Below are 27,708 nucleotides of genomic sequence, written 5' to 3'. Positions count from 1 at the left end.
TTTCGGGTTATCGCTTCTCGGCCTTTTGGCTAAGATCAAGTGTAGTATCTGTTCTTATCAGTTTAATATCTGATACGTCCCCTATCTGGGGACCATATATTAAATGGATTTTTAGAACAGGGAGCTGGAAAAAGAGCTTGCTCTGTCCACTCCACGCATTGACCTGGTATTGCAGTACCTCCAGGACCGGTGCACCCCCTTTCCTACAGCAGTTTCCAAAAGCAGAAAAACAAAACTGACGAGCAAGAGGTGCAGCGCAGCTGTGGCGGCTGCTGCTACCACCACCCAAGCACTTTGATTGACACTCAGCCCGTCTGCTCGCAACATTGTATCCACTGAGCAGCTGCGTCTGCCAGAGTGTGCACAGCACAGGTACAACTGGAAGCAAAACAACACACACACCAGTTCATATGGCAGCCGCACTCTATAGTTCGTACCTACCGCTGCGCTAATAGCCAAGTTGGAAACATCGGGCAGGCACAGCGTATCCTGGCAGCCTGCGTCTGTATGCTTCACGTATTCGGGTCATGGGTGTATGTGCAGGGGGCCCGGAGCCCCAGGGGGCCCATAAAGTCTCTCTTCCCCACATTGTAAACCAATGCTATCAATGAAGCTTTATAGTTTGGGGGCCCAGTTCCAGACTTTGTACTCGGGCCCCGCAGCTTCAAGTTACACCTCCAGATCAGGATAATGCTAGGCCATTCCAACCAGCCTGTGTGTGTGACCTGCAGTCGCTGGTAGTCGAAAAGCGGCCGGCCCCGGATGCGCGCTTCAGAGTGGACAGACAGCAGCGGACCCCCAATCACACAGGCCCAAGGCTTGCTATGTAGCACGGAATACCTCATTGGACTGCAGCACTCCACGCGGGCTGAGATACACGCTCCACGTGGGATGGGCAGTATTCGTCCATGAAGATCCAGGCCAACGTTTAGAGATGGAGCAACACTCGGGGAGCAAAGAACTCCAACGAACGGACGTCTACTTTACAAGGATGTATTGCTTTATTCAATGCATGGACACAGAAACAGTTCAACCGCTCGATTACAGACCGCAGTCAATACAGTAAAGAAAGAAATGTGTCTGTTTAATGTAAACTTGCATGGAGCTCGTTTGTCAGCCACTGACTGACTGAATGCTGAAACGTGGTCTAACGTTACATGCACCACCAGGGATAAGGCCTTGCCTATAAGCATTCCCCAGCTGGCAAAAACGGAACCTCCCTGCCTATTCCTCACCATGGAAGAACGGAACCTACCTTTTTTTAAAAAAAAGAAAGCCACAGCAGCAGCCAACTAGATTTTGGTAGGCCGCTGTCTCCCCCTTGTGTGCTGCATAAAAAATGCACTCCACTAAAAATAACAATGATCCACGAAATAGAGCGTATGGAGAGAACGAGGCTTCTAGATGAGCCGTCAGGCTATGATAAATTGTATCACACCTGGGCGATATGGATAGATGCCCGGAGCTCACCCCTATTTACCAAGTGGTTACAGACAGGGACATGTGAGTAACACGTTTAAACCACAATTGTAAAGAGAAACAACAATTCCGGAGCCCGCCCCCCCCCCCCCCCTTTTTGTTTTATTTTCTCTTTCTCCCGTGTCATAGATACCTACCCTCCCTTACCACTCCCCCCCCCCCTTACCCTCCCCTCATTCCCCTGTTTGTAGACCTTATAAAATATCACAGACAAACATGATATAGTTCAACTCGAAATTGATTTATTAAGTTTCATTGTCAAAGTTATTTTTACATTGCTTTGAGATAAGGCAAAAGTTTCCCCCCCTCCATGAAACCAATAAAACCTATATTGAATAAAATAAAAATGATGCAGTTACCGGTAGTTCTGCAGCTTCTTGGTGGAAATAAAGACCATCTCCCGTCTCCCAGCTGCAGCAGAGACTGACTGAAATGGCTGCCAAGCCCGGTATTAATGCTTCTAAATTGATGACATCACAAAGGAGTGACATCGTCAGCCTTCCAAACACCTGGCTCAATTGCATACAGTATGTATGTATGTATGCATGTATGTGAGTCTATCTATCTATCTATCTATCTATCTATCTATCTATCTTTATTAATTATGTAGAATATAGATATGGATTATTTCTAATTTACAGATTTTGTAGATATAGATTAAAGATAGATTTAAGATTGTATGTGTGTGTGTATATGTGTGTATGTGTGTGTGTGTGTGTGTGTATGTATGTATGTATGTATGTATGTATGTATGTATATATATATATATATAATGTATATATGTAAAAAAAATATAAAATCTGTAGGTATGTATGTATGTATGGCGGGCGGGCAAAAAAGGCCTGCTGTATGTTTTTAAGTTCTTCGGATGACCATGCCGCTCTAATATTCTCCTTACTAGGGTCTACTAATGCTGGCCCAGGGGAAGGCAATAAAGCCCTATGGGGCCGAAGCCAATTTCCCTTATTTTAGGTAAAAAGTTTCCATCCGTCCCTACTCGAAATGCGGCTGGCCGAAGAGATCCCTCCAACCGACCGGCCGACGCACCTTCAGAGACAAACTAGTGCTTGCTTCTAGTGTCATCGCCGGCTTAACCCTCGTTTGTAGGGAGCTGACGAGTCCTGCAGCAGCAGGCTCTGCAAGCCTAGGATGCGTGAGCACGGTGCAAGAGGAAGGACTGAGGGTGTGAGGCTGGGCGCGGTTGAGAAGGCGTGGGGCGGGGCTATGGAAAGTTTTCATAGCTCTCCCAGCTGCCTGGGTGCATTGTGGGTGCGCCCAGAGTGCTGGCTGAGCGTGTTGCCTCAAGCCTTGGAAGTGGAGTTGGGCGGACCGGGCTACAGGTGAAACCCATTTCGGGTTATCGCTTCTCGGCCTTTTGGCTAAGATCAAGTGTAGTATCTGTTCTTATCAGTTTAATATCTGATACGTCCCCTATCTGGGGACCATATATTAAATGGATTTTTAGAACAGGGAGCTGGAAAAAGAGCTTGCTCTGTCCACTCCACGCATTGACCTGGTATTGCAGTACCTCCAGGACCGGTGCACCCCCTTTCCTACAGCAGTTTCCAAAAGCAGAAAAACAAAACTGACGAGCAAGAGGTGCAGCGCAGCTGTGGCGGCTGCTGCTACCACCACCCAAGCACTTTGATTGACACTCAGCCCGTCTGCTCGCAACATTGTATCCACTGAGCAGCTGCGTCTGCCAGAGTGTGCACAGCACAGGTACAACTGGAAGCAAAACAACACACACACCAGTTCATATGGCAGCCGCACTCTATAGTTCGTACCTACCGCTGCGCTAATAGCCAAGTTGGAAACATCGGGCAGGCACAGCGTATCCTGGCAGCCTGCGTCTGTATGCTTCACGTATTCGGGTCATGGGTGTATGTGCAGGGGGCCCGGAGCCCCAGGGGGCCCATAAAGTCTCTCTTCCCCACATTGTAAACCAATGCTATCAATGAAGCTTTATAGTTTGGGGGCCCAGTTCCAGACTTTGTACTCGGGCCCCGCAGCTTCAAGTTACACCTCCAGATCAGGATAATGCTAGGCCATTCCAACCAGCCTGTGTGTGTGACCTGCAGTCGCTGGTAGTCGAAAAGCGGCCGGCCCCGGATGCGCGCTTCAGAGTGGACAGACAGCAGCGGACCCCCAATCACACAGGCCCAAGGCTTGCTATGTAGCACGGAATACCTCATTGGACTGCAGCACTCCACGCGGGCTGAGATACACGCTCCACGTGGGATGGGCAGTATTCGTCCATGAAGATCCAGGCCAACGTTTAGAGATGGAGCAACACTCGGGGAGCAAAGAACTCCAACGAACGGACGTCTACTTTACAAGGATGTATTGCTTTATTCAATGCATGGACACAGAAACAGTTCAACCGCTCGATTACAGACCGCAGTCAATACAGTAAAGAAAGAAATGTGTCTGTTTAATGTAAACTTGCATGGAGCTCGTTTGTCAGCCACTGACTGACTGAATGCTGAAACGTGGTCTAACGTTACATGCACCACCAGGGATAAGGCCTTGCCTATAAGCATTCCCCAGCTGGCAAAAACGGAACCTCCCTGCCTATTCCTCACCATGGAAGAACGGAACCTACCTTTTTTTAAAAAAAAGAAAGCCACAGCAGCAGCCAACTAGATTTTGGTAGGCCGCTGTCTCCCCCTTGTGTGCTGCATAAAAAATGCACTCCACTAAAAATAACAATGATCCACGAAATAGAGCGTATGGAGAGAACGAGGCTTCTAGATGAGCCGTCAGGCTATGATAAATTGTATCACACCTGGGCGATATGGATAGATGCCCGGAGCTCACCCCTATTTACCAAGTGGTTACAGACAGGGACATGTGAGTAACACGTTTAAACCACAATTGTAAAGAGAAACAACAATTCCGGAGCCCGCCCCCCCCCCCCCCCTTTTTGTTTTATTTTCTCTTTCTCCCGTGTCATAGATACCTACCCTCCCTTACCACTCCCCCCCCCCTTACCCTCCCCTCATTCCCCTGTTTGTAGACCTTATAAAATATCACAGACAAACATGATATAGTTCAACTCGAAATTGATTTATTAAGTTTCATTGTCAAAGTTATTTTTACATTGCTTTGAGATAAGGCAAAAGTTTCCCCCCCTCCATGAAACCAATAAAACCTATATTGAATAAAATAAAAATGATGCAGTTACCGGTAGTTCTGCAGCTTCTTGGTGGAAATAAAGACCATCTCCCGTCTCCCAGCTGCAGCAGAGACTGACTGAAATGGCTGCCAAGCCCGGTATTAATGCTTCTAAATTGATGACATCACAAAGGAGTGACATCGTCAGCCTTCCAAACACCTGGCTCAATTGCATACAGTATGTATGTATGTATGCATGTATGTGAGTCTATCTATCTATCTATCTATCTATCTATCTATCTATCTATCTATCTTTATTAATTATGTAGAATATAGATATGGATTATTTCTAATTTACAGATTTTGTAGATATAGATTAAAGATAGATTTAAGATTGTATGTGTGTGTGTATATGTGTGTATGTGTGTGTGTGTGTGTGTGTGTGTGTGTGTGTGTGTGTGTGTGTGTATGTATGTATGTATGTATGTATGTATGTATATATATATATATAATGTATATATGTAAAAAAAATATAAAATCTGTAGGTATGTATGTATGTATGGCGGGCGGGCAAAAAAGGCCTGCTGTATGTTTTTAAGTTCTTCGGATGACCATGCCGCTCTAATATTCTCCTTACTAGGGTCTACTAATGCTGGCCCAGGGGAAGGCAATAAAGCCCTATGGGGCCGAAGCCAATTTCCCTTATTTTAGGTAAAAAGTTTCCATCCGTCCCTACTCGAAATGCGGCTGGCCGAAGAGATCCCTCCAACCGACCGGCCGACGCACCTTCAGAGACAAACTAGTGCTTGCTTCTAGTGTCATCGCCGGCTTAACCCTCGTTTGTAGGGAGCTGACGAGTCCTGCAGCAGCAGGCTCTGCAAGCCTAGGATGCGTGAGCACGGTGCAAGAGGAAGGACTGAGGGTGTGAGGCTGGGCGCGGTTGAGAAGGCGTGGGGCGGGGCTATGGAAAGTTTTCATAGCTCTCCCAGCTGCCTGGGTGCATTGTGGGTGCGCCCAGAGTGCTGGCTGAGCGTGTTGCCTCAAGCCTTGGAAGTGGAGTTGGGCGGACCGGGCTACAGGTGAAACCCATTTCGGGTTATCGCTTCTCGGCCTTTTGGCTAAGATCAAGTGTAGTATCTGTTCTTATCAGTTTAATATCTGATACGTCCCCTATCTGGGGACCATATATTAAATGGATTTTTAGAACAGGGAGCTGGAAAAAGAGCTTGCTCTGTCCACTCCACGCATTGACCTGGTATTGCAGTACCTCCAGGACCGGTGCACCCCCTTTCCTACAGCAGTTTCCAAAAGCAGAAAAACAAAACTGACGAGCAAGAGGTGCAGCGCAGCTGTGGCGGCTGCTGCTACCACCACCCAAGCACTTTGATTGACACTCAGCCCGTCTGCTCGCAACATTGTATCCACTGAGCAGCTGCGTCTGCCAGAGTGTGCACAGCACAGGTACAACTGGAAGCAAAACAACACACACACCAGTTCATATGGCAGCCGCACTCTATAGTTCGTACCTACCGCTGCGCTAATAGCCAAGTTGGAAACATCGGGCAGGCACAGCGTATCCTGGCAGCCTGCGTCTGTATGCTTCACGTATTCGGGTCATGGGTGTATGTGCAGGGGGCCCGGAGCCCCAGGGGGCCCATAAAGTCTCTCTTCCCCACATTGTAAACCAATGCTATCAATGAAGCTTTATAGTTTGGGGGCCCAGTTCCAGACTTTGTACTCGGGCCCCGCAGCTTCAAGTTACACCTCCAGATCAGGATAATGCTAGGCCATTCCAACCAGCCTGTGTGTGTGACCTGCAGTCGCTGGTAGTCGAAAAGCGGCCGGCCCCGGATGCGCGCTTCAGAGTGGACAGACAGCAGCGGACCCCCAATCACACAGGCCCAAGGCTTGCTATGTAGCACGGAATACCTCATTGGACTGCAGCACTCCACGCGGGCTGAGATACACGCTCCACGTGGGATGGGCAGTATTCGTCCATGAAGATCCAGGCCAACGTTTAGAGATGGAGCAACACTCGGGGAGCAAAGAACTCCAACGAACGGACGTCTACTTTACAAGGATGTATTGCTTTATTCAATGCATGGACACAGAAACAGTTCAACCGCTCGATTACAGACCGCAGTCAATACAGTAAAGAAAGAAATGTGTCTGTTTAATGTAAACTTGCATGGAGCTCGTTTGTCAGCCACTGACTGACTGAATGCTGAAACGTGGTCTAACGTTACATGCACCACCAGGGATAAGGCCTTGCCTATAAGCATTCCCCAGCTGGCAAAAACGGAACCTCCCTGCCTATTCCTCACCATGGAAGAACGGAACCTACCTTTTTTTAAAAAAAAGAAAGCCACAGCAGCAGCCAACTAGATTTTGGTAGGCCGCTGTCTCCCCCTTGTGTGCTGCATAAAAAATGCACTCCACTAAAAATAACAATGATCCACGAAATAGAGCGTATGGAGAGAACGAGGCTTCTAGATGAGCCGTCAGGCTATGATAAATTGTATCACACCTGGGCGATATGGATAGATGCCCGGAGCTCACCCCTATTTACCAAGTGGTTACAGACAGGGACATGTGAGTAACACGTTTAAACCACAATTGTAAAGAGAAACAACAATTCCGGAGCCCGCCCCCCCCCCCCCCCTTTTTGTTTTATTTTCTCTTTCTCCCGTGTCATAGATACCTACCCTCCCTTACCACTCCCCCCCCCCCTTACCCTCCCCTCATTCCCCTGTTTGTAGACCTTATAAAATATCACAGACAAACATGATATAGTTCAACTCGAAATTGATTTATTAAGTTTCATTGTCAAAGTTATTTTTACATTGCTTTGAGATAAGGCAAAAGTTTCCCCCCCTCCATGAAACCAATAAAACCTATATTGAATAAAATAAAAATGATGCAGTTACCGGTAGTTCTGCAGCTTCTTGGTGGAAATAAAGACCATCTCCCGTCTCCCAGCTGCAGCAGAGACTGACTGAAATGGCTGCCAAGCCCGGTATTAATGCTTCTAAATTGATGACATCACAAAGGAGTGACATCGTCAGCCTTCCAAACACCTGGCTCAATTGCATACAGTATGTATGTATGTATGCATGTATGTGAGTCTATCTATCTATCTATCTATCTATCTATCTATCTATCTATCTATCTTTATTAATTATGTAGAATATAGATATGGATTATTTCTAATTTACAGATTTTATAGATATAGATTAAAGATAGATTTAAGATTGTATGTGTGTGTGTATATGTGTGTATGTGTGTGTGTGTGTGTGTGTATGTATGTATGTATGTATGTATGTATGTATGTATGTATATATATATATATATAATGTATATATGTAAAAAAAATATAAAATCTGTAGGTATGTATGTATGTATGGCGGGCGGGCAAAAAAGGCCTGCTGTATGTTTTTAAGTTCTTCGGATGACCATGCCGCTCTAATATTCTCCTTACTAGGGTCTACTAATGCTGGCCCAGGGGAAGGCAATAAAGCCCTATGGGGCCGAAGCCAATTTCCCTTATTTTAGGTAAAAAGTTTCCATCCGTCCCTACTCGAAATGCGGCTGGCCGAAGAGATCCCTCCAACCGACCGGCCGACGCACCTTCAGAGACAAACTAGTGCTTGCTTCTAGTGTCATCGCCGGCTTAACCCTCGTTTGTAGGGAGCTGACGAGTCCTGCAGCAGCAGGCTCTGCAAGCCTAGGATGCGTGAGCACGGTGCAAGAGGAAGGACTGAGGGTGTGAGGCTGGGCGCGGTTGAGAAGGCGTGGGGCGGGGCTATGGAAAGTTTTCATAGCTCTCCCAGCTGCCTGGGTGCATTGTGGGTGCGCCCAGAGTGCTGGCTGAGCGTGTTGCCTCAAGCCTTGGAAGTGGAGTTGGGCGGACCGGGCTACAGGTGAAACCCATTTCGGGTTATCGCTTCTCGGCCTTTTGGCTAAGATCAAGTGTAGTATCTGTTCTTATCAGTTTAATATCTGATACGTCCCCTATCTGGGGACCATATATTAAATGGATTTTTAGAACAGGGAGCTGGAAAAAGAGCTTGCTCTGTCCACTCCACGCATTGACCTGGTATTGCAGTACCTCCAGGACCGGTGCACCCCCTTTCCTACAGCAGTTTCCAAAAGCAGAAAAACAAAACTGACGAGCAAGAGGTGCAGCGCAGCTGTGGCGGCTGCTGCTACCACCACCCAAGCACTTTGATTGACACTCAGCCCGTCTGCTCGCAACATTGTATCCACTGAGCAGCTGCGTCTGCCAGAGTGTGCACAGCACAGGTACAACTGGAAGCAAAACAACACACACACCAGTTCATATGGCAGCCGCACTCTATAGTTCGTACCTACCGCTGCGCTAATAGCCAAGTTGGAAACATCGGGCAGGCACAGCGTATCCTGGCAGCCTGCGTCTGTATGCTTCACGTATTCGGGTCATGGGTGTATGTGCAGGGGGCCCGGAGCCCCAGGGGGCCCATAAAGTCTCTCTTCCCCACATTGTAAACCAATGCTATCAATGAAGCTTTATAGTTTGGGGGCCCAGTTCCAGACTTTGTACTCGGGCCCCGCAGCTTCAAGTTACACCTCCAGATCAGGATAATGCTAGGCCATTCCAACCAGCCTGTGTGTGTGACCTGCAGTCGCTGGTAGTCGAAAAGCGGCCGGCCCCGGATGCGCGCTTCAGAGTGGACAGACAGCAGCGGACCCCCAATCACACAGGCCCAAGGCTTGCTATGTAGCACGGAATACCTCATTGGACTGCAGCACTCCACGCGGGCTGAGATACACGCTCCACGTGGGATGGGCAGTATTCGTCCATGAAGATCCAGGCCAACGTTTAGAGATGGAGCAACACTCGGGGAGCAAAGAACTCCAACGAACGGACGTCTACTTTACAAGGATGTATTGCTTTATTCAATGCATGGACACAGAAACAGTTCAACCGCTCGATTACAGACCGCAGTCAATACAGTAAAGAAAGAAATGTGTCTGTTTAATGTAAACTTGCATGGAGCTCGTTTGTCAGCCACTGACTGACTGAATGCTGAAACGTGGTCTAACGTTACATGCACCACCAGGGATAAGGCCTTGCCTATAAGCATTCCCCAGCTGGCAAAAACGGAACCTCCCTGCCTATTCCTCACCATGGAAGAACGGAACCTACCTTTTTTTAAAAAAAAGAAAGCCACAGCAGCAGCCAACTAGATTTTGGTAGGCCGCTGTCTCCCCCTTGTGTGCTGCATAAAAAATGCACTCCACTAAAAATAACAATGATCCACGAAATAGAGCGTATGGAGAGAACGAGGCTTCTAGATGAGCCGTCAGGCTATGATAAATTGTATCACACCTGGGCGATATGGATAGATGCCCGGAGCTCACCCCTATTTACCAAGTGGTTACAGACAGGGACATGTGAGTAACACGTTTAAACCACAATTGTAAAGAGAAACAACAATTCCGGAGCCCGCCCCCCCCCCCCCTTTTTGTTTTATTTTCTCTTTCTCCCGTGTCATAGATACCTACCCTCCCTTACCACTCCCCCCCCCCCTTACCCTCCCCTCATTCCCCTGTTTGTAGACCTTATAAAATATCACAGACAAACATGATATAGTTCAACTCGAAATTGATTTATTAAGTTTCATTGTCAAAGTTATTTTTACATTGCTTTGAGATAAGGCAAAAGTTTCCCCCCCTCCATGAAACCAATAAAACCTATATTGAATAAAATAAAAATGATGCAGTTACCGGTAGTTCTGCAGCTTCTTGGTGGAAATAAAGACCATCTCCCGTCTCCCAGCTGCAGCAGAGACTGACTGAAATGGCTGCCAAGCCCGGTATTAATGCTTCTAAATTGATGACATCACAAAGGAGTGACATCGTCAGCCTTCCAAACACCTGGCTCAATTGCATACAGTATGTATGTATGTATGCATGTATGTGAGTCTATCTATCTATCTATCTATCTATCTATCTATCTATCTATCTATCTATCTATCTTTATTAATTATGTAGAATATAGATATGGATTATTTCTAATTTACAGATTTTGTAGATATAGATTAAAGATAGATTTAAGATTGTATGTGTGTGTGTATATGTGTGTATGTGTGTGTGTGTGTGTGTGTATGTATGTATGTATGTATGTATGTATGTATGTATGTATATATATATATATATAATGTATATATGTAAAAAAAATATAAAATCTGTAGGTATGTATGTATGTATGGCGGGCGGGCAAAAAAGGCCTGCTGTATGTTTTTAAGTTCTTCGGATGACCATGCCGCTCTAATATTCTCCTTACTAGGGTCTACTAATGCTGGCCCAGGGGAAGGCAATAAAGCCCTATGGGGCCGAAGCCAATTTCCCTTATTTTAGGTAAAAAGTTTCCATCCGTCCCTACTCGAAATGCGGCTGGCCGAAGAGATCCCTCCAACCGACCGGCCGACGCACCTTCAGAGACAAACTAGTGCTTGCTTCTAGTGTCATCGCCGGCTTAACCCTCGTTTGTAGGGAGCTGACGAGTCCTGCAGCAGCAGGCTCTGCAAGCCTAGGATGCGTGAGCACGGTGCAAGAGGAAGGACTGAGGGTGTGAGGCTGGGCGCGGTTGAGAAGGCGTGGGGCGGGGCTATGGAAAGTTTTCATAGCTCTCCCAGCTGCCTGGGTGCATTGTGGGTGCGCCCAGAGTGCTGGCTGAGCGTGTTGCCTCAAGCCTTGGAAGTGGAGTTGGGCGGACCGGGCTACAGGTGAAACCCATTTCGGGTTATCGCTTCTCGGCCTTTTGGCTAAGATCAAGTGTAGTATCTGTTCTTATCAGTTTAATATCTGATACGTCCCCTATCTGGGGACCATATATTAAATGGATTTTTAGAACAGGGAGCTGGAAAAAGAGCTTGCTCTGTCCACTCCACGCATTGACCTGGTATTGCAGTACCTCCAGGACCGGTGCACCCCCTTTCCTACAGCAGTTTCCAAAAGCAGAAAAACAAAACTGACGAGCAAGAGGTGCAGCGCAGCTGTGGCGGCTGCTGCTACCACCACCCAAGCACTTTGATTGACACTCAGCCCGTCTGCTCGCAACATTGTATCCACTGAGCAGCTGCGTCTGCCAGAGTGTGCACAGCACAGGTACAACTGGAAGCAAAACAACACACACACCAGTTCATATGGCAGCCGCACTCTATAGTTCGTACCTACCGCTGCGCTAATAGCCAAGTTGGAAACATCGGGCAGGCACAGCGTATCCTGGCAGCCTGCGTCTGTATGCTTCACGTATTCGGGTCATGGGTGTATGTGCAGGGGGCCCGGAGCCCCAGGGGGCCCATAAAGTCTCTCTTCCCCACATTGTAAACCAATGCTATCAATGAAGCTTTATAGTTTGGGGGCCCAGTTCCAGACTTTGTACTCGGGCCCCGCAGCTTCAAGTTACACCTCCAGATCAGGATAATGCTAGGCCATTCCAACCAGCCTGTGTGTGTGACCTGCAGTCGCTGGTAGTCGAAAAGCGGCCGGCCCCGGATGCGCGCTTCAGAGTGGACAGACAGCAGCGGACCCCCAATCACACAGGCCCAAGGCTTGCTATGTAGCACGGAATACCTCATTGGACTGCAGCACTCCACGCGGGCTGAGATACACGCTCCACGTGGGATGGGCAGTATTCGTCCATGAAGATCCAGGCCAACGTTTAGAGATGGAGCAACACTCGGGGAGCAAAGAACTCCAACGAACGGACGTCTACTTTACAAGGATGTATTGCTTTATTCAATGCATGGACACAGAAACAGTTCAACCGCTCGATTACAGACCGCAGTCAATACAGTAAAGAAAGAAATGTGTCTGTTTAATGTAAACTTGCATGGAGCTCGTTTGTCAGCCACTGACTGACTGAATGCTGAAACGTGGTCTAACGTTACATGCACCACCAGGGATAAGGCCTTGCCTATAAGCATTCCCCAGCTGGCAAAAACGGAACCTCCCTGCCTATTCCTCACCATGGAAGAACGGAACCTACCTTTTTTTAAAAAAAAGAAAGCCACAGCAGCAGCCAACTAGATTTTGGTAGGCCGCTGTCTCCCCCTTGTGTGCTGCATAAAAAATGCACTCCACTAAAAATAACAATGATCCACGAAATAGAGCGTATGGAGAGAACGAGGCTTCTAGATGAGCCGTCAGGCTATGATAAATTGTATCACACCTGGGCGATATGGATAGATGCCCGGAGCTCACCCCTATTTACCAAGTGGTTACAGACAGGGACATGTGAGTAACACGTTTAAACCACAATTGTAAAGAGAAACAACAATTCCGGAGCCCGCCCCCCCCCCCCCCCTTTTTGTTTTATTTTCTCTTTCTCCCGTGTCATAGATACCTACCCTCCCTTACCACTCCCCCCCCCCCCTTACCCTCCCCTCATTCCCCTGTTTGTAGACCTTATAAAATATCACAGACAAACATGATATAGTTCAACTCGAAATTGATTTATTAAGTTTCATTGTCAAAGTTATTTTTACATTGCTTTGAGATAAGGCAAAAGTTTCCCCCCCTCCATGAAACCAATAAAACCTATATTGAATAAAATAAAAATGATGCAGTTACCGGTAGTTCTGCAGCTTCTTGGTGGAAATAAAGACCATCTCCCGTCTCCCAGCTGCAGCAGAGACTGACTGAAATGGCTGCCAAGCCCGGTATTAATGCTTCTAAATTGATGACATCACAAAGGAGTGACATCGTCAGCCTTCCAAACACCTGGCTCAATTGCATACAGTATGTATGTATGTATGCATGTATGTGAGTCTATCTATCTATCTATCTATCTATCTATCTATCTATCTATCTATCTATCTATCTATCTTTATTAATTATGTAGAATATAGATATGGATTATTTCTAATTTACAGATTTTGTAGATATAGATTAAAGATAGATTTAAGATTGTATGTGTGTGTGTATATGTGTGTATGTGTGTGTGTGTGTGTGTGTATGTATGTATGTATGTATGTATGTATGTATGTATATATATATATATATAATGTATATATGTAAAAAAAATATAAAATCTGTAGGTATGTATGTATGTATGGCGGGCGGGCAAAAAAGGCCTGCTGTATGTTTTTAAGTTCTTCGGATGACCATGCCGCTCTAATATTCTCCTTACTAGGGTCTACTAATGCTGGCCCAGGGGAAGGCAATAAAGCCCTATGGGGCCGAAGCCAATTTCCCTTATTTTAGGTAAAAAGTTTCCATCCGTCCCTACTCGAAATGCGGCTGGCCGAAGAGATCCCTCCAACCGACCGGCCGACGCACCTTCAGAGACAAACTAGTGCTTGCTTCTAGTGTCATCGCCGGCTTAACCCTCGTTTGTAGGGAGCTGACGAGTCCTGCAGCAGCAGGCTCTGCAAGCCTAGGATGCGTGAGCACGGTGCAAGAGGAAGGACTGAGGGTGTGAGGCTGGGCGCGGTTGAGAAGGCGTGGGGCGGGGCTATGGAAAGTTTTCATAGCTCTCCCAGCTGCCTGGGTGCATTGTGGGTGCGCCCAGAGTGCTGGCTGAGCGTGTTGCCTCAAGCCTTGGAAGTGGAGTTGGGCGGACCGGGCTACAGGTGAAACCCATTTCGGGTTATCGCTTCTCGGCCTTTTGGCTAAGATCAAGTGTAGTATCTGTTCTTATCAGTTTAATATCTGATACGTCCCCTATCTGGGGACCATATATTAAATGGATTTTTAGAACAGGGAGCTGGAAAAAGAGCTTGCTCTGTCCACTCCACGCATTGACCTGGTATTGCAGTACCTCCAGGACCGGTGCACCCCCTTTCCTACAGCAGTTTCCAAAAGCAGAAAAACAAAACTGACGAGCAAGAGGTGCAGCGCAGCTGTGGCGGCTGCTGCTACCACCACCCAAGCACTTTGATTGACACTCAGCCCGTCTGCTCGCAACATTGTATCCACTGAGCAGCTGCGTCTGCCAGAGTGTGCACAGCACAGGTACAACTGGAAGCAAAACAACACACACACCAGTTCATATGGCAGCCGCACTCTATAGTTCGTACCTACCGCTGCGCTAATAGCCAAGTTGGAAACATCGGGCAGGCACAGCGTATCCTGGCAGCCTGCGTCTGTATGCTTCACGTATTCGGGTCATGGGTGTATGTGCAGGGGGCCCGGAGCCCCAGGGGGCCCATAAAGTCTCTCTTCCCCACATTGTAAACCAATGCTATCAATGAAGCTTTATAGTTTGGGGGCCCAGTTCCAGACTTTGTACTCGGGCCCCGCAGCTTCAAGTTACACCTCCAGATCAGGATAATGCTAGGCCATTCCAACCAGCCTGTGTGTGTGACCTGCAGTCGCTGGTAGTCGAAAAGCGGCCGGCCCCGGATGCGCGCTTCAGAGTGGACAGACAGCAGCGGACCCCCAATCACACAGGCCCAAGGCTTGCTATGTAGCACGGAATACCTCATTGGACTGCAGCACTCCACGCGGGCTGAGATACACGCTCCACGTGGGATGGGCAGTATTCGTCCATGAAGATCCAGGCCAACGTTTAGAGATGGAGCAACACTCGGGGAGCAAAGAACTCCAACGAACGGACGTCTACTTTACAAGGATGTATTGCTTTATTCAATGCATGGACACAGAAACAGTTCAACCGCTCGATTACAGACCGCAGTCAATACAGTAAAGAAAGAAATGTGTCTGTTTAATGTAAACTTGCATGGAGCTCGTTTGTCAGCCACTGACTGACTGAATGCTGAAACGTGGTCTAACGTTACATGCACCACCAGGGATAAGGCCTTGCCTATAAGCATTCCCCAGCTGGCAAAAACGGAACCTCCCTGCCTATTCCTCACCATGGAAGAACGGAACCTACCTTTTTTTAAAAAAAAGAAAGCCACAGCAGCAGCCAACTAGATTTTGGTAGGCCGCTGTCTCCCCCTTGTGTGCTGCATAAAAAATGCACTCCACTAAAAATAACAATGATCCACGAAATAGAGCGTATGGAGAGAACGAGGCTTCTAGATGAGCCGTCAGGCTATGATAAATTGTATCACACCTGGGCGATATGGATAGATGCCCGGAGCTCACCCCTATTTACCAAGTGCTTACAGACAGGGACATGTGAGTAACACGTTTAAACCACAATTGTAAAGAGAAACAACAATTCCGGAGCCCGCCCCCCCCCCCCTTTTTGTTTTATTTTCTCTTTCTCCCGTGTCATAGATACCTACCCTCCCTTACCACTCCCCCCCCCCCTTACCCTCCCCTCATTCCCCTGTTTGTAGACCTTATAAAATATCACAGACAAACATGATATAGTTCAACTCGAAATTGATTTATTAAGTTTCATTGTCAAAGTTATTTTTACATTGCTTTGAGATAAGGCAAAAGTTTCCCCCCCTCCATGAAACCAATAAAACCTATATTGAATAAAATAAAAATGATGCAGTTACCGGTAGTTCTGCAGCTTCTTGGTGGAAATAAAGACCATCTCCCGTCTCCCAGCTGCAGCAGAGACTGACTGAAATGGCTGCCAAGCCCGGTATTAATGCTTCTAAATTGATGACATCACAAAGGAGTGACATCGTCAGCCTTCCAAACACCTGGCTCAATTGCATACAGTATGTATGTATGTATGCATGTATGTGAGTCTATCTATCTATCTATCTATCTATCTATCTATCTATCTATCTATCTATCTTTATTAATTATGTAGAATATAGATATGGATTATTTCTAATTTACAGATTTTGTAGATATAGATTAAAGATAGATTTAAGATTGTATGTGTGTGTGTATATGTGTGTATGTGTGTGTGTGTGTGTGTGTATGTATGTATGTATGTATGTATGTATGTATATATATATATATATAATGTATATATGTAAAAAAAATATAAAATCTGTAGGTATGTATGTATGTATGGCGGGCGGGCAAAAAAGGCCTGCTGTATGTTTTTAAGTTCTTCGGATGACCATGCCGCTCTAATATTCTCCTTACTAGGGTCTACTAATGCTGGCCCAGGGGAAGGCAATAAAGCCCTATGGGGCCGAAGCCAATTTCCCTTATTTTAGGTAAAAAGTTTCCATCCGTCCCTACTCGAAATGCGGCTGGCCGAAGAGATCCCTCCAACCGACCGGCCGACGCACCTTCAGAGACAAACTAGTGCTTGCTTCTAGTGTCATCGCCGGCTTAACCCTCGTTTGTAGGGAGCTGACGAGTCCTGCAGCAGCAGGCTCTGCAAGCCTAGGATGCGTGAGCACGGTGCAAGAGGAAGGACTGAGGGTGTGAGGCTGGGCGCGGTTGAGAAGGCGTGGGGCGGGGCTATGGAAAGTTTTCATAGCTCTCCCAGCTGCCTGGGTGCATTGTGGGTGCGCCCAGAGTGCTGGCTGAGCGTGTTGCCTCAAGCCTTGGAAGTGGAGTTGGGCGGACCGGGCTACAGGTGAAACCCATTTCGGGTTATCGCTTCTCGGCCTTTTGGCTAAGATCAAGTGTAGTATCTGTTCTTATCAGTTTAATATCTGATACGTCCCCTATCTGGGGACCATATATTAAATGGATTTTTAGAACAGGGAGCTGGAAAAAGAGCTTGCTCTGTCCACTCCACGCATTGACCTGGTATTGCAGTACCTCCAGGACCGGTGCACCCCCTTTCCTACAGCAGTTTCCAAAAGCAGAAAAACAAAACTGACGAGCAAGAGGTGCAGCGCAGCTGTGGCGGCTGCTGCTACCACCACCCAAGCACTTTGATTGACACTCAGCCCGTCTGCTCGCAACATTGTATCCACTGAGCAGCTGCGTCTGCCAGAGTGTGCACAGCACAGGTACAACTGGAAGCAAAACAACACACACACCAGTTCATATGGCAGCCGCACTCTATAGTTCGTACCTACCGCTGCGCTAATAGCCAAGTTGGAAACATCGGGCAGGCACAGCGTATCCTGGCAGCCTGCGTCTGTATGCTTCACGTATTCGGGTCATGGGTGTATGTGCAGGGGGCCCGGAGCCCCAGGGGGCCCATAAAGTCTCTCTTCCCCACATTGTAAACCAATGCTATCAATGAAGCTTTATAGTTTGGGGGCCCAGTTCCAGACTTTGTACTCGGGCCCCGCAGCTTCAAGTTACACCTCCAGATCAGGATAATGCTAGGCCATTCCAACCAGCCTGTGTGTGTGACCTGCAGTCGCTGGTAGTCGAAAAGCGGCCGGCCCCGGATGCGCGCTTCAGAGTGGACAGACAGCAGCGGACCCCCAATCACACAGGCCCAAGGCTTGCTATGTAGCACGGAATACCTCATTGGACTGCAGCACTCCACGCGGGCTGAGATACACGCTCCACGTGGGATGGGCAGTATTCGTCCATGAAGATCCAGGCCAACGTTTAGAGATGGAGCAACACTCGGGGAGCAAAGAACTCCAACGAACGGACGTCTACTTTACAAGGATGTATTGCTTTATTCAATGCATGGACACAGAAACAGTTCAACCGCTCGATTACAGACCGCAGTCAATACAGTAAAGAAAGAAATGTGTCTGTTTAATGTAAACTTGCATGGAGCTCGTTTGTCAGCCACTGACTGACTGAATGCTGAAACGTGGTCTAACGTTACATGCACCACCAGGGATAAGGCCTTGCCTATAAGCATTCCCCAGCTGGCAAAAACGGAACCTCCCTGCCTATTCCTCACCATGGAAGAACGGAACCTACCTTTTTTTAAAAAAAAGAAAGCCACAGCAGCAGCCAACTAGATTTTGGTAGGCCGCTGTCTCCCCCTTGTGTGCTGCATAAAAAATGCACTCCACTAAAAATAACAATGATCCACGAAATAGAGCGTATGGAGAGAACGAGGCTTCTAGATGAGCCGTCAGGCTATGATAAATTGTATCACACCTGGGCGATATGGATAGATGCCCGGAGCTCACCCCTATTTACCAAGTGGTTACAGACAGGGACATGTGAGTAACACGTTTAAACCACAATTGTAAAGAGAAACAACAATTCCGGAGCCCGCCCCCCCCCCCCCCTTTTTGTTTTATTTTCTCTTTCTCCCGTGTCATAGATACCTACCCTCCCTTACCACTCCCCCCCCCCCTTACCCTCCCCTCATTCCCCTGTTTGTAGACCTTATAAAATATCACAGACAAACATGATATAGTTCAACTCGAAATTGATTTATTAAGTTTCATTGTCAAAGTTATTTTTACATTGCTTTGAGATAAGGCAAAAGTTTCCCCCCCTCCATGAAACCAATAAAACCTATATTGAATAAAATAAAAATGATGCAGTTACCGGTAGTTCTGCAGCTTCTTGGTGGAAATAAAGACCATCTCCCGTCTCCCAGCTGCAGCAGAGACTGACTGAAATGGCTGCCAAGCCCGGTATTAATGCTTCTAAATTGATGACATCACAAAGGAGTGACATCGTCAGCCTTCCAAACACCTGGCTCAATTGCATACAGTATGTATGTATGTATGCATGTATGTGAGTCTATCTATCTATCTATCTATCTATCTATCTATCTATCTATCTATCTATCTATCTATCTATTAATTATGTAGAATATAGATATGGATTATTTCTAATTTACAGATTTTGTAGATATAGATTAAAGATAGATTTAAGATTGTATGTGTGTGTGTATATGTGTGTATGTGTGTGTGTGTATGTATGTATGTATGTATGTATGTATGTATGTATGTATATATATATATATATAATGTATATATGTAAAAAAAATATAAAATCTGTAGGTATGTATGTATGTATGGCGGGCGGGCAAAAAAGGCCTGCTGTATGTTTTTAAGTTCTTCGGATGACCATGCCGCTCTAATATTCTCCTTACTAGGGTCTACTAATGCTGGCCCAGGGGAAGGCAATAAAGCCCTATGGGGCCGAAGCCAATTTCCCTTATTTTAGGTAAAAAGTTTCCATCCGTCCCTACTCGAAATGCGGCTGGCCGAAGAGATCCCTCCAACCGACCGGCCGACGCACCTTCAGAGACAAACTAGTGCTTGCTTCTAGTGTCATCGCCGGCTTAACCCTCGTTTGTAGGGAGCTGACGAGTCCTGCAGCAGCAGGCTCTGCAAGCCTAGGATGCGTGAGCACGGTGCAAGAGGAAGGACTGAGGGTGTGAGGCTGGGCGCGGTTGAGAAGGCGTGGGGCGGGGCTATGGAAAGTTTTCATAGCTCTCCCAGCTGCCTGGGTGCATTGTGGGTGCGCCCAGAGTGCTGGCTGAGCGTGTTGCCTCAAGCCTTGGAAGTGGAGTTGGGCGGACCGGGCTACAGGTGAAACCCATTTCGGGTTATCGCTTCTCGGCCTTTTGGCTAAGATCAAGTGTAGTATCTGTTCTTATCAGTTTAATATCTGATACGTCCCCTATCTGGGGACCATATATTAAATGGATTTTTAGAACAGGGAGCTGGAAAAAGAGCTTGCTCTGTCCACTCCACGCATTGACCTGGTATTGCAGTACCTCCAGGACCGGTGCACCCCCTTTCCTACAGCAGTTTCCAAAAGCAGAAAAACAAAACTGACGAGCAAGAGGTGCAGCGCAGCTGTGGCGGCTGCTGCTACCACCACCCAAGCACTTTGATTGACACTCAGCCCGTCTGCTCGCAACATTGTATCCACTGAGCAGCTGCGTCTGCCAGAGTGTGCACAGCACAGGTACAACTGGAAGCAAAACAACACACACACCAGTTCATATGGCAGCCGCACTCTATAGTTCGTACCTACCGCTGCGCTAATAGCCAAGTTGGAAACATCGGGCAGGCACAGCGTATCCTGGCAGCCTGCGTCTGTATGCTTCACGTATTCGGGTCATGGGTGTATGTGCAGGGGGCCCGGAGCCCCAGGGGGCCCATAAAGTCTCTCTTCCCCACATTGTAAACCAATGCTATCAATGAAGCTTTATAGTTTGGGGGCCCAGTTCCAGACTTTGTACTCGGGCCCCGCAGCTTCAAGTTACACCTCCAGATCAGGATAATGCTAGGCCATTCCAACCAGCCTGTGTGTGTGACCTGCAGTCGCTGGTAGTCGAAAAGCGGCCGGCCCCGGATGCGCGCTTCAGAGTGGACAGACAGCAGCGGACCCCCAATCACACAGGCCCAAGGCTTGCTATGTAGCACGGAATACCTCATTGGACTGCAGCACTCCACGCGGGCTGAGATACACGCTCCACGTGGGATGGGCAGTATTCGTCCATGAAGATCCAGGCCAACGTTTAGAGATGGAGCAACACTCGGGGAGCAAAGAACTCCAACGAACGGACGTCTACTTTACAAGGATGTATTGCTTTATTCAATGCATGGACACAGAAACAGTTCAACCGCTCGATTACAGACCGCAGTCAATACAGTAAAGAAAGAAATGTGTCTGTTTAATGTAAACTTGCATGGAGCTCGTTTGTCAGCCACTGACTGACTGAATGCTGAAACGTGGTCTAACGTTACATGCACCACCAGGGATAAGGCCTTGCCTATAAGCATTCCCCAGCTGGCAAAAACGGAACCTCCCTGCCTATTCCTCACCATGGAAGAACGGAACCTACCTTTTTTTAAAAAAAAGAAAGCCACAGCAGCAGCCAACTAGATTTTGGTAGGCCGCTGTCTCCCCCTTGTGTGCTGCATAAAAAATGCACTCCACTAAAAATAACAATGATCCACGAAATAGAGCGTATGGAGAGAACGAGGCTTCTAGATGAGCCGTCAGGCTATGATAAATTGTATCACACCTGGGCGATATGGATAGATGCCCGGAGCTCACCCCTATTTACCAAGTGGTTACAGACAGGGACATGTGAGTAACACGTTTAAACCACAATTGTAAAGAGAAACAACAATTCCGGAGCCCGCCCCCCCCCCCCCCTTTTTGTTTTATTTTCTCTTTCTCCCGTGTCATAGATACCTACCCTCCCTTACCACTCCCCCCCCCCCTTACCCTCCCCTCATTCCCCTGTTTGTAGACCTTATAAAATATCACAGACAAACATGATATAGTTCAACTCGAAATTGATTTATTAAGTTTCATTGTCAAAGTTATTTTTACATTGCTTTGAGATAAGGCAAAAGTTTCCCCCCCTCCATGAAACCAATAAAACCTATATTGAATAAAATAAAAATGATGCAGTTACCGGTAGTTCTGCAGCTTCTTGGTGGAAATAAAGACCATCTCCCGTCTCCCAGCTGCAGCAGAGACTGACTGAAATGGCTGCCAAGCCCGGTATTAATGCTTCTAAATTGATGACATCACAAAGGAGTGACATCGTCAGCCTTCCAAACACCTGGCTCAATTGCATACAGTATGTATGTATGTATGCATGTATGTGAGTCTATCTATCTATCTATCTATCTATCTATCTATCTATCTATCTTTATTAATTATGTAGAATATAGATATGGATTATTTCTAATTTACAGATTTTGTAGATATAGATTAAAGATAGATTTAAGATTGTATGTGTGTGTGTATATGTGTGTATGTGTGTGTGTGTGTGTGTGTATGTATGTATGTATGTATGTATGTATGTATGTATGTATATATATATATATATAATGTATATATGTAAAAAAAATATAAAATCTGTAGGTATGTATGTATGTATGGCGGGCGGGCAAAAAAGGCCTGCTGTATGTTTTTAAGTTCTTCGGATGACCATGCCGCTCTAATATTCTCCTTACTAGGGTCTACTAATGCTGGCCCAGGGGAAGGCAATAAAGCCCTATGGGGCCGAAGCCAATTTCCCTTATTTTAGGTAAAAAGTTTCCATCCGTCCCTACTCGAAATGCGGCTGGCCGAAGAGATCCCTCCAACCGACCGGCCGACGCACCTTCAGAGACAAACTAGTGCTTGCTTCTAGTGTCATCGCCGGCTTAACCCTCGTTTGTAGGGAGCTGACGAGTCCTGCAGCAGCAGGCTCTGCAAGCCTAGGATGCGTGAGCACGGTGCAAGAGGAAGGACTGAGGGTGTGAGGCTGGGCGCGGTTGAGAAGGCGTGGGGCGGGGCTATGGAAAGTTTTCATAGCTCTCCCAGCTGCCTGGGTGCATTGTGGGTGCGCCCAGAGTGCTGGCTGAGCGTGTTGCCTCAAGCCTTGGAAGTGGAGTTGGGCGGACCGGGCTACAGGTGAAACCCATTTCGGGTTATCGCTTCTCGGCCTTTTGGCTAAGATCAAGTGTAGTATCTGTTCTTATCAGTTTAATATCTGATACGTCCCCTATCTGGGGACCATATATTAAATGGATTTTTAGAACAGGGAGCTGGAAAAAGAGCTTGCTCTGTCCACTCCACGCATTGACCTGGTATTGCAGTACCTCCAGGACCGGTGCACCCCCTTTCCTACAGCAGTTTCCAAAAGCAGAAAAACAAAACTGACGAGCAAGAGGTGCAGCGCAGCTGTGGCGGCTGCTGCTACCACCACCCAAGCACTTTGATTGACACTCAGCCCGTCTGCTCGCAACATTGTATCCACTGAGCAGCTGCGTCTGCCAGAGTGTGCACAGCACAGGTACAACTGGAAGCAAAACAACACACACACCAGTTCATATGGCAGCCGCACTCTATAGTTCGTACCTACCGCTGCGCTAATAGCCAAGTTGGAAACATCGGGCAGGCACAGCGTATCCTGGCAGCCTGCGTCTGTATGCTTCACGTATTCGGGTCATGGGTGTATGTGCAGGGGGCCCGGAGCCCCAGGGGGCCCATAAAGTCTCTCTTCCCCACATTGTAAACCAATGCTATCAATGAAGCTTTATAGTTTGGGGGCCCAGTTCCAGACTTTGTACTCGGGCCCCGCAGCTTCAAGTTACACCTCCAGATCAGGATAATGCTAGGCCATTCCAACCAGCCTGTGTGTGTGACCTGCAGTCGCTGGTAGTCGAAAAGCGGCCGGCCCCGGATGCGCGCTTCAGAGTGGACAGACAGCAGCGGACCCCCAATCACACAGGCCCAAGGCTTGCTATGTAGCACGGAATACCTCATTGGACTGCAGCACTCCACGCGGGCTGAGATACACGCTCCACGTGGGATGGGCAGTATTCGTCCATGAAGATCCAGGCCAACGTTTAGAGATGGAGCAACACTCGGGGAGCAAAGAACTCCAACGAACGGACGTCTACTTTACAAGGATGTATTGCTTTATTCAATGCATGGACACAGAAACAGTTCAACCGCTCGATTACAGACCGCAGTCAATACAGTAAAGAAAAGAAATGTGTCTGTTTAATGTAAACTTGCATGGAGCTCGTTTGTCAGCCACTGACTGACTGAATGCTGAAACGTGGTCTAACGTTACATGCACCACCAGGGATAAGGCCTTGCCTATAAGCATTCCCCAGCTGGCAAAAACGGAACCTCCCTGCCTATTCCTCACCATGGAAGAACGGAACCTACCTTTTTTTAAAAAAAAGAAAGCCACAGCAGCAGCCAACTAGATTTTGGTAGGCCGCTGTCTCCCCCTTGTGTGCTGCATAAAAAATGCACTCCACTAAAAATAACAATGATCCACGAAATAGAGCGTATGGAGAGAACGAGGCTTCTAGATGAGCCGTCAGGCTATGATAAATTGTATCACACCTGGGCGATATGGATAGATGCCCGGAGCTCACCCCTATTTACCAAGTGGTTACAGACAGGGACATGTGAGTAACACGTTTAAACCACAATTGTAAAGAGAAACAACAATTCCGGAGCCCGCCCCCCCCCCCCCCTTTTTGTTTTATTTTCTCTTTCTCCCGTGTCATAGATACCTACCCTCCCTTACCACTCCCCCCCCCCCTTACCCTCCCCTCATTCCCCTGTTTGTAGACCTTATAAAATATCACAGACAAACATGATATAGTTCAACTCGAAATTGATTTATTAAGTTTCATTGTCAAAGTTATTTTTACATTGCTTTGAGATAAGGCAAAAGTTTCCCCCCCTCCATGAAACCAATAAAACCTATATTGAATAAAATAAAAATGATGCAGTTACCGGTAGTTCTGCAGCTTCTTGGTGGAAATAAAGACCATCTCCCGTCTCCCAGCTGCAGCAGAGACTGACTGAAATGGCTGCCAAGCCCGGTATTAATGCTTCTAAATTGATGACATCACAAAGGAGTGACATCGTCAGCCTTCCAAACACCTGGCTCAATTGCATACAGTATGTATGTATGTATGCATGTATGTGAGTCTATCTATCTATCTATCTATCTATCTATCTATCTATCTATCTTTATTAATTATGTAGAATATAGATATGGATTATTTCTAATTTACAGATTTTGTAGATATAGATTAAAGATAGATTTAAGATTGTATGTGTGTGTGTATATGTGTGTATGTGTGTGTGTGTGTGTGTGTATGTATGTATGTATGTATGTATGTATGTATGTATGTATATATATATATATATAATGTATATATGTAAAAAAAATATAAAATCTGTAGGTATGTATGTATGTATGGCGGGCGGGCAAAAAAGGCCTGCTGTATGTTTTTAAGTTCTTCGGATGACCATGCCGCTCTAATATTCTCCTTACTAGGGTCTACTAATGCTGGCCCAGGGGAAGGCAATAAAGCCCTATGGGGCCGAAGCCAATTTCCCTTATTTTAGGTAAAAAGTTTCCATCCGTCCCTACTCGAAATGCGGCTGGCCGAAGAGATCCCTCCAACCGACCGGCCGACGCACCTTCAGAGACAAACTAGTGCTTGCTTCTAGTGTCATCGCCGGCTTAACCCTCGTTTGTAGGGAGCTGACGAGTCCTGCAGCAGCAGGCTCTGCAAGCCTAGGATGCGTGAGCACGGTGCAAGAGGAAGGACTGAGGGTGTGAGGCTGGGCGCGGTTGAGAAGGCGTGGGGCGGGGCTATGGAAAGTTTTCATAGCTCTCCCAGCTGCCTGGGTGCATTGTGGGTGCGCCCAGAGTGCTGGCTGAGCGTGTTGCCTCAAGCCTTGGAAGTGGAGTTGGGCGGACCGGGCTACAGGTGAAACCCATTTCGGGTTATCGCTTCTCGGCCTTTTGGCTAAGATCAAGTGTAGTATCTGTTCTTATCAGTTTAATATCTGATACGTCCCCTATCTGGGGACCATATATTAAATGGATTTTTAGAACAGGGAGCTGGAAAAAGAGCTTGCTCTGTCCACTCCACGCATTGACCTGGTATTGCAGTACCTCCAGGACCGGTGCACCCCCTTTCCTACAGCAGTTTCCAAAAGCAGAAAAACAAAACTGACGAGCAAGAGGTGCAGCGCAGCTGTGGCGGCTGCTGCTACCACCACCCAAGCACTTTGATTGACACTCAGCCCGTCTGCTCGCAACATTGTATCCACTGAGCAGCTGCGTCTGCCAGAGTGTGCACAGCACAGGTACAACTGGAAGCAAAACAACACACACACCAGTTCATATGGCAGCCGCACTCTATAGTTCGTACCTACCGCTGCGCTAATAGCCAAGTTGGAAACATCGGGCAGGCACAGCGTATCCTGGCAGCCTGCGTCTGTATGCTTCACGTATTCGGGTCATGGGTGTATGTGCAGGGGGCCCGGAGCCCCAGGGGGCCCATAAAGTCTCTCTTCCCCACATTGTAAACCAATGCTATCAATGAAGCTTTATAGTTTGGGGGCCCAGTTCCAGACTTTGTACTCGGGCCCCGCAGCTTCAAGTTACACCTCCAGATCAGGATAATGCTAGGCCATTCCAACCAGCCTGTGTGTGTGACCTGCAGTCGCTGGTAGTCGAAAAGCGGCCGGCCCCGGATGCGCGCTTCAGAGTGGACAGACAGCAGCGGACCCCCAATCACACAGGCCCAAGGCTTGCTATGTAGCACGGAATACCTCATTGGACTGCAGCACTCCACGCGGGCTGAGATACACGCTCCACGTGGGATGGGCAGTATTCGTCCATGAAGATCCAGGCCAACGTTTAGAGATGGAGCAACACTCGGGGAGCAAAGAACTCCAACGAACGGACGTCTACTTTACAAGGATGTATTGCTTTATTCAATGCATGGACACAGAAACAGTTCAACCGCTCGATTACAGACCGCAGTCAATACAGTAAAGAAAGAAATGTGTCTGTTTAATGTAAACTTGCATGGAGCTCGTTTGTCAGCCACTGACTGACTGAATGCTGAAACGTGGTCTAACGTTACATGCACCACCAGGGATAAGGCCTTGCCTATAAGCATTCCCCAGCTGGCAAAAACGGAACCTCCCTGCCTATTCCTCACCATGGAAGAACGGAACCTACCTTTTTTTAAAAAAAAGAAAGCCACAGCAGCAGCCAACTAGATTTTGGTAGGCCGCTGTCTCCCCCTTGTGTGCTGCATAAAAAATGCACTCCACTAAAAATAACAATGATCCACGAAATAGAGCGTATGGAGAGAACGAGGCTTCTAGATGAGCCGTCAGGCTATGATAAATTGTATCACACCTGGGCGATATGGATAGATGCCCGGAGCTCACCCCTATTTACCAAGTGGTTACAGACAGGGACATGTGAGTAACACGTTTAAACCACAATTGTAAAGAGAAACAACAATTCCGGAGCCCGCCCCCCCCCCCCCCTTTTTGTTTTATTTTCTCTTTCTCCCGTGTCATAGATACCTACCCTCCCTTACCACTCCCCCCCCCCCTTACCCTCCCCTCATTCCCCTGTTTGTAGACCTTATAAAATATCACAGACAAACATGATATAGTTCAACTCGAAATTGATTTATTAAGTTTCATTGTCAAAGTTATTTTTACATTGCTTTGAGATAAGGCAAAAGTTTCCCCCCCTCCATGAAACCAATAAAACCTATATTGAATAAAATAAAAATGATGCAGTTACCGGTAGTTCTGCAGCTTCTTGGTGGAAATAAAGACCATCTCCCGTCTCCCAGCTGCAGCAGAGACTGACTGAAATGGCTGCCAAGCCCGGTATTAATGCTTCTAAATTGATGACATCACAAAGGAGTGATCCAAACACCTGGCTCAATTGCATACAGTATGTATGTATGTATGCATGTATGTGAGTCTATCTATCTATCTATCTATCTATCTATCTATCTATCTATCTTTATTAATTATGTAGAATATAGATATGGATTATTTCTAATTTACAGATTTTGTAGATATAGATTAAAGATA

At 47.2% G+C, this 27,708-nt stretch overlaps 10 non-coding genes across 10 annotated transcripts; all 10 read left to right on the top strand.

Moving 5' to 3' along the window:
- The first annotated feature begins 9 nt into the window (after positions 1–9).
- LOC136590978 (U2 spliceosomal RNA) lies at positions 10–200 on the top strand. The gene has a single exon (XR_010787842.1). It is a non-coding gene; the product is annotated as a U2 spliceosomal RNA (small nuclear RNA).
- Positions 201–2,838: 2,638 nt separating this feature from the next.
- Positions 2,839–3,029, top strand: LOC136590977 (U2 spliceosomal RNA). The gene has a single exon (XR_010787841.1). It is a non-coding gene; the product is annotated as a U2 spliceosomal RNA (small nuclear RNA).
- Positions 3,030–5,694: 2,665 nt separating this feature from the next.
- Positions 5,695–5,885, top strand: LOC136590976 (U2 spliceosomal RNA). The gene has a single exon (XR_010787840.1). It is a non-coding gene; the product is annotated as a U2 spliceosomal RNA (small nuclear RNA).
- Positions 5,886–8,535: 2,650 nt separating this feature from the next.
- On the top strand, positions 8,536–8,726 carry LOC136590975 (U2 spliceosomal RNA). The gene has a single exon (XR_010787839.1). It is a non-coding gene; the product is annotated as a U2 spliceosomal RNA (small nuclear RNA).
- Positions 8,727–11,382: 2,656 nt separating this feature from the next.
- LOC136590974 (U2 spliceosomal RNA) lies at positions 11,383–11,573 on the top strand. The gene has a single exon (XR_010787838.1). It is a non-coding gene; the product is annotated as a U2 spliceosomal RNA (small nuclear RNA).
- A 2,659-nt stretch (positions 11,574–14,232) lies between these two features.
- LOC136590972 (U2 spliceosomal RNA) lies at positions 14,233–14,423 on the top strand. Its single transcript, XR_010787836.1, has one exon. It is a non-coding gene; the product is annotated as a U2 spliceosomal RNA (small nuclear RNA).
- Positions 14,424–17,066: 2,643 nt separating this feature from the next.
- Positions 17,067–17,257, top strand: LOC136590971 (U2 spliceosomal RNA). Its single transcript, XR_010787835.1, has one exon. It is a non-coding gene; the product is annotated as a U2 spliceosomal RNA (small nuclear RNA).
- Positions 17,258–19,908: 2,651 nt separating this feature from the next.
- LOC136590969 (U2 spliceosomal RNA) lies at positions 19,909–20,099 on the top strand. Its single transcript, XR_010787834.1, has one exon. It is a non-coding gene; the product is annotated as a U2 spliceosomal RNA (small nuclear RNA).
- Positions 20,100–22,744: 2,645 nt separating this feature from the next.
- LOC136590968 (U2 spliceosomal RNA) lies at positions 22,745–22,935 on the top strand. Its single transcript, XR_010787833.1, has one exon. It is a non-coding gene; the product is annotated as a U2 spliceosomal RNA (small nuclear RNA).
- A 2,646-nt stretch (positions 22,936–25,581) lies between these two features.
- Positions 25,582–25,772, top strand: LOC136590967 (U2 spliceosomal RNA). Its single transcript, XR_010787832.1, has one exon. It is a non-coding gene; the product is annotated as a U2 spliceosomal RNA (small nuclear RNA).
- The last annotated feature ends 1,936 nt before the right edge of the window (positions 25,773–27,708 follow it).

Source organism: Eleutherodactylus coqui, unplaced genomic scaffold (genome assembly GCF_035609145.1).
Source record: "Eleutherodactylus coqui strain aEleCoq1 unplaced genomic scaffold, aEleCoq1.hap1 HAP1_SCAFFOLD_299, whole genome shotgun sequence".
Taxonomy (NCBI): domain Eukaryota; kingdom Metazoa; phylum Chordata; class Amphibia; order Anura; family Eleutherodactylidae; genus Eleutherodactylus; species Eleutherodactylus coqui.
This window is presented reverse-complemented; position numbering and strand designations above follow the sequence as displayed.